The 14,184-nt window shown below is 37.4% G+C and overlaps 1 protein-coding gene across 1 annotated transcript in view; it reads left to right on the top strand.

Moving 5' to 3' along the window:
• Window positions 1–14,184, top strand: part of col8a2 (collagen, type VIII, alpha 2) — a 44,588-nt gene that overhangs the window by 18,509 nt on the left and 11,895 nt on the right. The gene's annotated exons all lie outside the window — the stretch shown is intronic.

Raw genomic sequence — 14,184 nt, 5'->3', positions numbered from 1 at the left:
TCTTGCCAAGTCATTCATAGTCCGTAGGCTGCTGTAGCAACTTTCAATCAAGCGTCCTGATGAGACCTCAGATGTCTCAGAGTCTTGACAGTTAAATGGACACGGTTAATGCTGCCTGTCATTCTGATGCAGGAGAGAGGCACTCTTGAGGAAAATGGAAAGTCTGAAGAGTCAGCGCGGAGCTCAATAAGTCATTTTATGTTCCTGTCAAAAAAATACCAGGTGTTTAAAAGAACTAAAAGTCAACCATGTGTAAAATTTGACAGACCATTAACAAGGGCATATCTCAGAGGAAGTGACAGTTCTCATCGGTGATCTCACTTCGATTAAATAGACGAAGATTTCAGGCATGTGTCAGGAAACACCACATATGTTATGTAATTTGAGTCAATGTTCCAAAACTTCTTCTCAGGCTACGTTAGGACTGGTGTTCTACTTTGCACATACTTGTGAAACTCTAAACAAACTTGGCGAAATGACTTCTCAACACCCACTTGCTCCTCAAGTTCTCTATTTAGACCTGTCATACCCTAACCTGGTGTGGTCTTCAGTTTCCCTCTGTTGAGAGTCATGACCCAGACCTTAAGAAAGCTCACATTTTATCAAAATAAGCTTCATAGAAGACTTCACCTAAATAGTGCGAAATATTGAAATACATGTACTTTTGATAAACCAAGTGTTTTATTTAGCTAAGGCACTAGTAGGATTTGATTCTGTCCTCAAAAAAGCAGCCAAAGTCATTACAATCTACTGCCATTACAGCTTACTCGTCCTTAGAACATTTTGGTTACATATTTGGAGATGGTGTAAAACAGATGCTCACGAACATTACTTTTGATTGATCGTTTCTCTTGATTAAGACATAACAAATATATGGATGTAGTATGTGTGGCATCACCTTTTGTTTTTCAGAAGCATGGTTTTCTATTTTGGAAATGCAGTCTTCCAGTTAAGCAAAGTTCCAGATAAAAGGCAGGGTTTGGGCAACCTGCATTATGGATGAGCAACCAAACCACACCCAATTAGTTGAGGCTAATATGCAAGTTCTTAGCAATCTAGTTAACCATATCACTTATTTAGCAAATTCAGTAAAACTGATTAATGGGAGTTTAATGAAAAGGGATATTTTAGGTGGTCTTGTATAAGATTCAAGTTTCTTTTTTTAACCACGCTGTTTTTCAATGCCCCAAAAAAGACATACTTCTGCTTTTTGTATTTGCATGTTAGCTTCCCCTTTTAAAAAAGCCCCTCAGATGAAACATGTGCTTCTTCTGCTCTCTGAGGAATTCAAGTCACTAAAGAGACTCAAATGTGTGAGGTGCATCTCAGGTGCAATGGACAGCGGGGGGAAATCGGAGTCCCTAAAGAAAGCTCACCCAATACAAACTTAATATCCAATACATTGTGAAGCTTTGAATTAATAAAATACTGTAGATTTTCTGCTAAACAATTACAAACATAACTAAACCAGAAACAAAAAAATATTGTTTTGTGTATTGTTGTTTATGTTATTTCAACTCAGTTACCTCGGGCAAATGATCTTAATCTTGTTTGGAAGTTTACACTTTCAAATTATTTGTTGGTTGGAAAATGATGTGCACAACGTTAATATTTGTATTACCTTTGCCAATGTGATTATTCATGTTACCTGGCTAAGTTGGGCTAACTAATGAAATAATGGGATCTTAACTAGAGTCCAACTTTTCCACTTCCAGGACATGTTATTTACACCTCTGACTGCAAGCAGATGGTTGACATTTGGGCTTGTGTAACGCACATCTGCCCCATTGAGACAAAATTGGTGTGTAAAAGCAGTCGGAGGGAACCAAGCTCTTGTAAAGTTGAGAGAACGAAAACCAAATAATACACTTGAAATCTCCTTAATTTAATGAGACTGCAGCCTGCGTGTGGGGGGGAAACACTTCATGTCTAATTAACTTTGTATCAACTAGACTTGCCAAAGCATATAAGTATGTCTGTGGTGTCACATCATTGTAAAACACACACAATATGCATTGTTTGAACATGCTGACACAATGAATCATGAATAATGTAGAGTTAGAACATTGCGCTGTGTAGATCGTTTGCTCTGGCCTTCTAAAAGTGAGATGTTAGTGTCATGGCAGCAGATGTAAAAATTGAAACATGTGTGTTCCTATTTAGTAACCGCGACCAATGTGAGGTGACATCTAAATCTTGCTCGTCCATGCACAGTGCCATGCATTGTAGAGTCAGGATACATGTTGGATAAATAGATTTTGAGGTACTATGTAAGCAGAGAAAAGGAAGACAGCCAATGCAGTTCATGGATGTGGTAAACACAAGGGGCAACATCTGGTATTAAGAGGTAAAGCCAATGTGGAAATGCATAGAGCTGCAGTTCACTGAGTGTCCAGAAGAGGCTGGCCACTGAACGATCTTAAGTTGTGTGCGAACCCAGCTATACATCTAACTGTTTTATTATATTTTAATGTATCTTTTTCATGGATCTGCATAAAAATTGGCATTGACCAGGTTCAAAACCATGGTCACATTGAAGACTAGATACTACAACTATAGAGGCAGCTTCCATACATTCTATGTGTATATGAGAACATGATGGGCGTGACTAGGGACAAATGTTAATTCAATTGTGAATGGCTGTCCTTCCACCTCCAACACTTCTGGGTGAGCTTTAACAATTTGGAACAAAGGTAAATCACTGGAGGATAGATGGATCAAGATGACCGACTGATAGAAGAAAATATGATGGGGATATTGCAAATGAAAGGTCTGAGAAAATATGATAATTTAAATAACTTTCTTTCAACACCTTCCGATTGGTCTGATTCCAAAATACACAATCCTGTTTTGTGTTGCAGAGATGAGGCATTTTAAATGCTTTGAGTCAGTATTGTGGGTTGTGCAGTTGCTGTAAATGTAACTAGAGCAAGAGTGGGCAATTACATTTCCTCAGGCGCCACATTATGTGCTGTGACTGTTGTAAGTGGCAGTGAAGCCTGCCGAAAACAAAATAAAAATGAATGAAAATAAATAGTATAATAGAAAAAAATAGATTATGTCATTACATTTAATAACAACGCTAATAAGCTACAATTAATTAAAAAATATATATGATTTTTGTAACATCTCTTTAATTACTTAAAATATATACAATATACAACATATATATATATATAAATGATATATATATACTGTAAATGATATATATATAATATGTAAAAGTAAAAACATGGAAAACAGAGGGGTAAAGAACTGACACCTTAAGACGTTTCTATTTGTTCAGGCTTTTCCTTGAATTTCTCGAACTCCTGTGTTGTTCTCAGTATTATCTTGATCTTTAAAGTATGTACTTTTTTGAGTATTGTTTTGATTGTCTAAGCGCTTTGTGACCCTGGTCTCAAAAATCGCTATATAAATAAATATTACTTACTTACTTACTTACTTACAAAAATAGTGAATTATGAAAATGAATAAAAAATAAAATCAGAGGCATTTATACATGATCATACTCTTTTTTACTCAGAAAAAGACTTTGATTAGTTGATTAGTTTCCACTGTAGCCATTAGCATGAGTATTAAAGATCTTGTTGTTTTTTTAATCAAACAAAGTTAAATTTGTTCCCATTAAAGCCATCCCCTGTCACGACACTGACAGAATCGGACCGATGACCCTGATATAGAAGTGTACTATTGTTGAGTGGCACCCTCAGTTTGAAAATGGTGTGACATCTAGTGGACACTTACAATAATGTATACTGTTTCATGAAGCTTCATCAATCCATCACATAAATGAAATAATCATTTGCAGTTCTGTCTTTTGTTGATTAAATGAACCGCGTCTGTCTTTTTAGCTATTGTGGAATAAAAAATCCTCACTTTAATGTTTCTAAAATTCCACTCAAATTCTCATGTTCCTTCATCAAGTCTTTCTCATCTTCCCTTCTGCCAGATTTAGACAAAGAAGCTGCTTCATCCCTCCAGTGGTCTTGTCATAATCTAAGCAAAGACCTATCAATCTTAAATAACTTCAGACTCGAAAGAATGTCCCCTTCTCGAGCATGCCAGGGTTGAAGTCTTCACATATCAGATCCTGCAGAACCTTTAATGAACCATTACATATCTAAAGGTCCTCGGGTCTGATCTGAACGTCCTCAGGTCTGCGCCGTCATGCTAAGTAGAGTAGTGAGATATGGATGTTATTTTCCCTCGTACATAATCAGCTGGTTATTATTGTGTCTAGCCTTGCAGAGGTTGAATGTTCAATTTCGCTTGCTCTTGGCAGCGCCGCAGGAATTCCATGAGGCAGGTGAACGAGGAAATAGAGTTCATTCAACACTACACAATTATGTGAATGTGTTGTCGTTACTGATTCTCATCCAGTGCTTTTTTCCCAATAAACAATTGAACGTTTAAAGGCCGGGCCAGGCACTATAATCGAAATGACTATTAATCTGAACAGATTTTCTTCTTGTTTTTATATCGGTAACTGCTCTGGACTCAAATTGCAGCTATTATGCAGCCAACTGTGATCTAAACTGTCTCAGATTGACAATTCAACTCCAGCTGACTTTGATCTCTATCTAAAATATCTTGTTTCGCCGCAAACTGAGACATTCCATTGTGTCTCTGATCACGTCCTGATAAATGGGCTCCTGGTATAATCGGTGCAGGGAGGGGAGAGGATGAAATATTGAACCCAAGTGCACCTTATCTCTTACATGATGGGAACAATAGACGGAGACAGAGTTGTTTCTTGCTGTGTCATTTAATGTTACTGCAATAAATAAACTGCAATGAAATGTGTCAAAACACATAATAAAAGCTTTCTATTTTACAATTTATCTAATAATTATTGTATTTGTATTTGTCATTCCAATTTTATTTTACCAAACTATTAGGAGTCAATTAACTGGTTACATTGTGTTCTTGTCTCTTAAATGAATTATATGACCAGGAATAAGGCATAAATGTTTTGTTTCAGTATTTATTTATTTTTTAGCAGTGTAGACATGGATAATTGTCTATACAAGGTTTTATTCAGGACATTCTAATTATTGAATAGTTAAATGTAACCATTAACATGACTGTGTTTTGAACTGCTCTTAAAACAAAGTTAAATTGTGAATTCAACATGCAAAGTTAACGTATTACACCCACTTTCTGCTATATAAATACCATAGAACTATTTTTAATATACTACTTATTTACACTATGTGGTCGCGGTTTACTGCTGTCGTCTGCACATGATAGGCAGGGGACACCCTGGACAGGGAGGACAACAACTTTTACTTTTGATCCTCCCTGTATGTTTTTTATGTCAGATAAAACTCGTAGTGGCCATAAACTGGATTAGAATCCTCTTTCTTTCTTTAGTTATTTTTTATTATTTTTGGAAAGGCTGATTGTTGTTAATTGTTAATTGAGTCCTTGTGTGTTTAATACTTTAATAATCTCGGAAGCCCCTCAGAATGTTTCACGGCTGAACAAGTCAAACACTGATGTAAAATAAGACTGGACATGACCTTCACTTAACCACAGCGTCTCTCACCTGCCAGAGTCGCTGATGTGACTTGTGCTGCTCTCTGGTGGCTCTTTAAGACTGTACTTAGCCCGACCCGATTTAACACACACACGCACACACACAGCCATGTTTACTTAGCCCAGCAGCAGAGGCTTTCTGAGAGGTGTGAGGGCCGAAACTGGCGGGGTCCTCTTACACGGCCTGTGCTCTTAGCCAGCGTTTAATAAAGACTTGCATTGACCCTGGTGGGTGGGGTGGGCTTCGGTGAGGACCACAGTAGTAGGGGGCTACTCACTGTATGCTGGTGGTCCACACATTCCAGTGTGTGTCAGAGAAAAAACGGGGATTTGTGGTGGGCTTCTTTTCGGCAGGCATGGTCGAGGGACCAGGAGTCTCAGCTGTGTTTGTAGTGAGAGATCAATCAAGTGGATTCCAGTGAACATTTAATGGTCCTCAAGCGAGTTTTGAGGCTTATATTTGATTTTCAGCAAGAATTAAGACCTTCAGGAGTAAGAACAAGGTGTTTCTGAAATCTGTTATGCATTTCACCTACCCCAAGACTGTTATCCCAGGGTCAATGTGACCCGGAGGCCTGGAAACAAATGTATTGGAGGTATCCCTTGTGTTGACTCTGGGTCAAGATGAATAACCTGCTCTGCATATGTATTTCTGGAAGAAAGGGAGGTTGTTCACCTTGACCCAGAGAAAACACAAGGGATACCTCAAAAACATTTGCTTTTGGCACTTCCGGGCCACCTTGACCCTGAGATAACACAAGGATTAAAAAAGAAAATAATCAGATAAACAAGAACAAGAACATTTGGAACACGACCGCCATCTAGTGGGCTCTGAAAATAATGACACCGCTTCATGAAGCTTCATCAGACCATCTCTAGTTAAGGCGTCCTGAAATGTTTTTGGTCAGATGTGTCAAATGCGTAAAACCAATAATAAAGCCAATACCAAAAATGAGCAGTAATGAATGAATCTGATGAACTTTGGTTTGTTGTCATGGTAATAAACATGGTTTAAGAAAATAAACTTGAAAAAAAAATGGCTACAGTGGTTACTCGAAGATGTGTAACCAGTTTGAGAATGTATGACTTAAAATAAAACATTTCAGCTGTATTATCTATCGTCTTTGATCCAAGAGAGATTTATCTTTCAGTGTTTTTAATCAAAGCTTTCTAAATGTTTACATGATGTGTTGATCTTTATTCCTTAAGCGTGTGACATTGCCCCCTAAAAAACTTCATCGAATGGAGGGACGCAGAATATCATATTGCAGACAGAAAATTAATTTCAAAACCCTTTGTTCCATTGACCAAAAAGTAGTTAGTAAATATGTACTTGATGGTTTTGTGGTTTGCTTTAGCTTTTGTGTGGTTGATTTGTGCACAACAAAGACACAAAAAGATGCCTTTGGGACTCTTATGTTATTAAAGAATGTTTTAGGCACATAAATTACCATTATTGATATATTGTATTGCTGCCGCTCAGATTGTTGTATTTTCCTGCTAGCAGAATGGCTCTATAGTCATAGCCACTGGCTGAGGAAATACTTAAGATCCCTCTCATCTTGGCTTTTGATCCGGTGTGTTGAAGAAAATGCTCAAAAAACAACAAATCTTTGCCTAATTGAGCTGATGCATTAACAAAGTGATATTTTTATTCATCTCCAGGACCATCACTCCTGCTAGGATTTTCTTTTTCTGGTGGTCTATTATCTGGATCTTAAGTCGTCTGCCCGCCACCCGTGCCAGTGGAGTCCATTCATATTAAGCCCAGTCAGTCTGTAGTTCAGTAGCCTCAAGCTAGCAGGCATTTCGGCTCCTTCAGGGGGATTTGAACCAAGATTTCCTGTCCCTTATTAAATTATAATCTCCCTTCCACCTCTTTGTTTCTTCCCTTCACTCTTTCAGACAGAAAAGTAGGCCTTCCTGTGTGTTTGGCTGCCAGCTGATAGTCTGTGTACGAGACCCGTGCATGCTGATGTGTAGTCGCTTTGGCTTCCAGCAAAAGGAGTGAGAAGATTGGTAGGCCAGGCATTTGATGTGGGTCAACAAGGAACAGCTTTCGCTCTCCTCCCTTACATCTCTTATCTCCATAGGGCAGTTTTTCTTTCTGCCTGTCATAATACCTTCATGTCAGCTCCATGGGTATCTGACTTAGTTCGCTCTTGGCTCTCTCTTCAAACTTATTCACAGGGTGCTTTCCTTCTTCATCCTCTTCCCGGGCTTCTGCCTCGACGCAACTTTCCATTTTCCCTTTTTTTTTTTCACCAGCTAACATTTCTAGCTTATGACAATGTGATCTGTGTTAGCACAGTGCACTCATGCAGTTGCTCCTTTGGAACCTTTTGAAAGAAGCAGACTTTGAGCAGACTTTTCTCGGCTTTTCCCAGCGAAAAGTAAAGGCCCGACTATGAGCGGCTGCAGCAGACGTCTGGCAGTGAAAGAATGGAACAATTGACTCTGTGATAATTACGTTAAGTTTAGACCCTTAATGTAGAGTTCCAGAACATTTCTCACCTTCAGAGCAGGGATTCACAAATGAGCCCTCGCATTCCTGCTATACCTTGACCGCTCGCCACAGCAAGCATTTACCTTTGGATGAACTGACGTTGAAAATATTCTCAAAGAATTAATGGGGTGTTGCGACTGCACTACTTAATATTTAGAATACCACACTTAATGGCCAGTTTTTTGGTCTGTCTTTTAGGATTTATTTGCACAGAACAAGACTTCCGCCTCAGCCAACACTAAGACCGTAGAGTGTTGGAACCTGTGAAGGGCTAATAAAGCTTTATTAAGAAGTTTCCAATTTTCAAAGCTCAGTAGGTTGCTTTTTAAATTGTTGGGATTGCAATTTAGTGCCATCTAGTAGTTCCTGGAAATATAGGACACTGCTTCATCGGCCCATTATTGGCTATGATCAAGACAAAACCAAGATAGACTAATTCAATACCAAGACCTTTTCCAAATTGAGACTAAGGCCTGGAGATGAAAGTCAAGACCAAGACCAGATTGAGACCAAGAGCGAGAACAAAGCCAAATTGTCAAGCTTTAAGGGAAAATAATGGGTTGAGTGTCTCTTAAATAGATTTTGGACCTTTATTGTACTCATCAGGATGTGTCTGTTTGTACAAAACTATCTTTTAATTAAAATACTTACATTAGAAAATGTGCTTAAGCCCCGCCTCAAGATGAACTTTACCATTACCTCACCCACTCTGTTGTCATTGGTCAAGCATCGATGTTTGTCACCACGCGTCATCAGTCCCGGAAATCTCGGCCTCCAAGGGACTCGTATTAACAAAGTGGGACGTTCACCAAGATTTCAGACGGGGGAGAACTTTATAAAGTGATATCTTCAAAACATCATCATGATGAGAGACTTACTGCATCTTGGAGAGGAAGACTTCAACATTTGATGTGAGTGAGTCAGGAGAGTTATGTTATAACATCAGTTTGCTTAAGATTAACACTAAATTATTATCGACTATGCATTTGGAATTGCACAAAGTCACAGTACATGAATAATTGTTTTTTGAATTTGTTGATTTTACATCATGTTTTAAAGCTCTGCAGATCACTATGTATTTATTGTCTATAATTAGAAAGAAATTGGGGATAGCATATTGTCTGGCCTTTACTTTCCACATCAGGTGTGAGAAGTGTTGAGATTCTGTTTTCAATCCACAGGCGTTTTTCCTCTTTTATCTCTTTTTTACTGCAATGGATCATGATTAAAAAATGTCAAATATGTGTTTTCCCTAAAGTAATTGGGTGGTCTAGACATAGTAAAAGCTCTGCATTATAAACTTTGTTCCTTGTAAAATATTTACGAAGTGGATCTTTATTTTATGACTACTTTGATAACGTTGAAACATTATGGTTTTAATCTTTCATGTGGGACCTATTACATAGTTTACCTGGGCTACGTCACTGGCAAAAGGGAGGTTATTACCTCCGAAAAATTAGAAAATAAAAAAGCAAAACCACGTATTTTAATTATGTAATCCCAGGCACAAAACTCAACCCAGCCAAGCCAAGTTACCACCACCATTATATTTATATATCTATAAGGCAGTATAATTTCATTCTTTTTCTACAGTTTATTCCATTATCAAGGTGGGACTGCACTGGAGTATATTTAGTGTCGGGACTGTGGGAGGAAAGTGGAGTGCCCAGAGGAAACGAACACAACCATAGGGAGTACATACAAACTCCACTGAGGAGGTCCATACAGGTTTTAAATAGCAGGTTTATAGTTTTAAATCAGATTTATGATTTCAATTTTCCAGTATCGAAAATAAAATGCGTTCCTCACAGATGTTTATCCCAGATTCCTTCCTTGGAGCTAACTTAAGACTGGATCTCTATTTAGAGCCACGCTGCAATTTTCAACTGGATAACCTCTCCATGACTTCAGTCTTTGACCTTGAATCAGAAATCCTCCTGACCACATGTACAATCTATCACCCTTCATGATCATCCAAGCTGCTTTTGCACTCACATGGTTTCTCCGGGGATTTACGTCATGTTTCTGTGAATGAAGTCATCCTGAAAATTAAGTGCTCCAAGTTTTTTTTGTCACCCCCTTTGTTCTCGGACACACTTTTTAGTGATTACATCCCTTTATTACTGATTCAAATGAAGTGGTTCTTTAACTTTTTCTTCTTCTCCTGTGTTCCACTTTGCATGACATATTTTCTCTAGGGTTTCACCATGTGGTCTTCTTATTTTCACTTTTTAGAACAGATATAAATCTGGAGATGAGAATGACGTTTTAGCTGCTACATGAGAAGAAGGATAAATACCAAGACTAAAGATACATGTCACTATCTTTGGCTAGCCCCACCAAACTGCTTCTGTAGTCCAGAGCATAGAGGTCATATTTTAGAGAAACGTATGGTACCACTAATGTGGATTATTCAAACTAAAGTTTGCTTAAGCCACATTCTGTCAGCGCTGTACATGTGATTGGTCAGCAATTCAAAGTCATTTTACAATACTGTTCCTTGGTTCCATCACTGATACAAAGTTACTATCATGCACTGCAACTGCGAAGATCCAACACGTGAAAGCAAATATGTATCTTCATATGTACAGTATCTTTTTTTCAAATTGATGATGCTGCAGAGATGTTCTATAATATCAATATAAGCAGGAATTCATTAAACACAAAAAAAGAACAATACAGATCATTTAAATGTGGTCTAGTTTGGGTTTTTGATTCCCTCCGCCTTCGCCTCTGGTCTCAAGCTTTAGTAGTTGAAGCATGGTGGATTGTGATCTTGTTATTGTCATTTAAAGGCCCTATTGGTATTTTGAGTGTCTGGAATTGCTAATGTCAGGAAAACTGTAACTGTGATGTTATAAATTCCTACTTTCTTTTGCTAATTTGTTTTCTACAAAAGTCTCTGGATTTAATCTTCCTGTTAAGTTGAAAAAGTAAAATACTACAAAACTGCTAGAAGAGTCGTGCCAATTAAAACCAAAAACAGTCATTACATTTAATTTGAAAAATATATTATTAATTACAAAATGGGACGTATTAGCATGTTTTTCATGATGATCACGTCTCGATCTCGAAAATCTGTTATTGATTTTCCCTTGGTATGGACCCTCTTTGGTTTTGGTCTTGCTCTCACCAATCTTGACCGTGTCTTTGTCTAGACTCTAGACACTCAGATGTTGATCTTTCCTTGGTCTCGACACACTCTGGACTTCGTCTTGTCTTGGTCGAGCTGAGGTCTTGGACTCAAATTAAATATTTATCAACTTTAAAGTAGCATTAAAGAAGAAAAGCCGGTAATCATTAACAGAACATTTCCTCACAAGGCTAATACTGACAGATACATGTTGGTGAATGAAAATGTGTTTATCATACTCTTTCGAATTTACTACTAGTGATTCGTCTACCTTTAGTGAATGAAGGCGACGAACAAGGTCCAATCACTACATTAAAATGAACATAATTTTTTTGTCTTTAACTATAAAATGAACTGATTACTAATAATAATAAACTAATAATCCCAACAGTTATTCGACGTGAGGAGGAGTATATAGATAATGAGTGAATATTAAATATTAGCTGAACTTTCTCTTTAAAGATAATCCATCAATGCATAAATGAGGATCATGCAATGATTAACATTTTTCACATTTTGTTCATTTTAGGAGGTTTTATCTTTGGAAATGCTCTACAGGTGTCTATAAAAGCATGAGTCGTCATTTTGTCTAGACTGAGAATTAAGAAAAAGAACAACAAATCAATGTGGCGACTTTATTTTATGTGTTGTTTCTCTGGTTTTACTATGACTGGCTGCCCTTGTTAACACACATTTCTACTCTTAATCCTATAAATATATGGGAATACTTTGGATAATCACATTTGGTTAATTAACATCTTAACCAAACAAGTTTATTGTGTCGGAAATCAGTGACTTTTCTTTCACTATAGGAAGAGAAAATTGTTCAATTGAGACGAGGAAGCTTTTTCATCTTTTTCTCTTTCTGAGAGATGACATCGTCAGAGAAAATTCCAGATGTATCTCCTTTACATTAAGAGGTTTTTTTGACCACCCAGGTAGGTTTGTGGTCCAAGTTTATCATTGTGGTTTTAGTGAAAGTTTTTCTAATTGAATTGTTATAAGCCTGTGGTTATTGTAAAAGCTAACTCGCTCACTTTTAAAATGTCGACATTCCCAGATAATGACATTCAGGTGTTGAATCTTTACTGAAGGAGTCATTTTGACCACAAATGGTATCCTTCTGTGACACCAAAACCTCACGCTCGCCATGCCAATAATGTCTGTGGCACGTGGTTTAGGAAATACCCCACCGTTGGGATTCGCAGGCTCGAAGGATGTGGAGGCGGAGGACCTTCAACCTCACCTCCCTGATGCTGCAGATACTATTAGCAGGGCAGACGACAGCCGGGGAAAGTGAGAGTTTGGACTGGTGTCTGTGTCTCCTCTGTCTGTCTGAGCCGGGCCACTTGAGATGCTGCTGTGTTTTGTTTTGGAAAAGGCCGGACTCCATTTTTGGCTTTCAGAAGAAGATTAGCATTTCAAGTCTGGAAAAACGGCGCGTCTGACCACTTATTTTATTGTGAGGTCCATTGCCTCGTAGGTTAGACTCCAACAGTAATTATCGACGTGTCTGGAAGTCTTTAAAAAATGGTCTTGGATTGTTTCCTTAATTAAAAGGTGTGAAATGTTCTCACCGATCAAACGGTCTGGTGAGAAGCAGCGTACACACTTGCATGTCCAGCTCGGAGATTTTCTCAAAGCAAGATAAACATGTTGCTTAGCCACTTGGCAAAAAGAAGAAAAAAGTTTTGGATTTGTCTTTTGAAAATGAGCCATGTCCGTGTTGGTTGGAAAATTTTAATTTGAAACGTGGATATTAACTTAAACCAGTGGTTGAGGACATTGTTTTAATCCCTCACAACCAAGTTCTCACCCAAGCTGAGTTACTCGAGATCTGTCTCCAGAATGACCCGTGTCTAATGAAAAATGCATCTTAAGAGATTTCAATATAGTTTGAAGTGTTCATAGCAACAAGATTCCAAACAGCTCATTGGTTCTGTGCGAGACTATTCCAAAAAGAACATTATGCCCATGAAGTTTAAAGTAAATAAAGAAGTCAACATTAGAATGAACGTACTTATGAATAATATCAGAAACAAAACTGACAATAACAATAAGACCGATCTGCTCAAATAGACATAAATACATAGACGACGACAAAAAAATCAATTTGAAGTATAATATTAGGTTTTAAAAAAGTAATAGTTCCAAAGGGTTATGTTAAACCAGGCATTATCTTAAACTCAATTAATATAAGGCAGATTTGGGTTCGGGGTCAAGCGTGGTCTGAGTGTGTTCATGTGGCCCTGAAAAAAGTGTAACTATAAAAGATGTGATAATGTTGAAATTATTGTAACAGGTAAATATATGTTTTGTTAATTTTCACACCGGGATTAGGTTTTTGTTGTTGGTTTGGACAACGCTTCATATATCTTGATTCACAATTTTGTGTCCCTCAAAATGAATCCCTTCCCATTAGACATGATAATACATTTGATTTGATTGAGGGTTTATAGAAGATGTTACGGTGGTTTATAATTATGTAATGATGTTAAAATACTTAAATTAACTATGTAGTAAGTTAATGTGATAAGTCAAAAAAATATTTATGTGTTATCGCCAAATCCAATCCAGTTCTGATATTCAATTTCCTAGCACAGTGACTAAGAGAATAACTGTCGATTGTCCATAGGTTTTACAGTTTGTGAGGTTGTTACACACACCCTGTGTTGTAATGAATTGGCCTGCATTATCATCAGTGTTTTTTTGGGGGCTGTTCTAATTTTGTGAATACCTGTGTTAGTACAGCCAGCTATGAGATATTTTAATGAAACCAGCAGAGCATTTTTTTAACAAGAAAATCATTCAATGGACTGATTGTTAAAATTTGGAATATAGTTCTGCATCTGCATCTGATATTCGTTTCTGGATTGAAAAGCAGTTTTATATTCAGTTTAAAGGTTAAAAAAAAAGAAAAAAGAAACGTTTTCTCTCATCAACAATAACACAATCTGTTATTTAAGTGTTTTTCTGGATGTGATTTCAATTTTAAAGTCGTTGC

The sequence above is a fragment of the Callionymus lyra genome, chromosome 3, assembly GCF_982586985.1.
Source record: "Callionymus lyra chromosome 3, fCalLyr1.hap1.1, whole genome shotgun sequence".
NCBI classification, from domain to species: Eukaryota; Metazoa; Chordata; class Actinopteri; order Syngnathiformes; family Callionymidae; genus Callionymus; species Callionymus lyra.
Note: the sequence above shows the minus strand (reverse complement) of the source record. Positions and strands in the feature narration are given on the sequence as shown.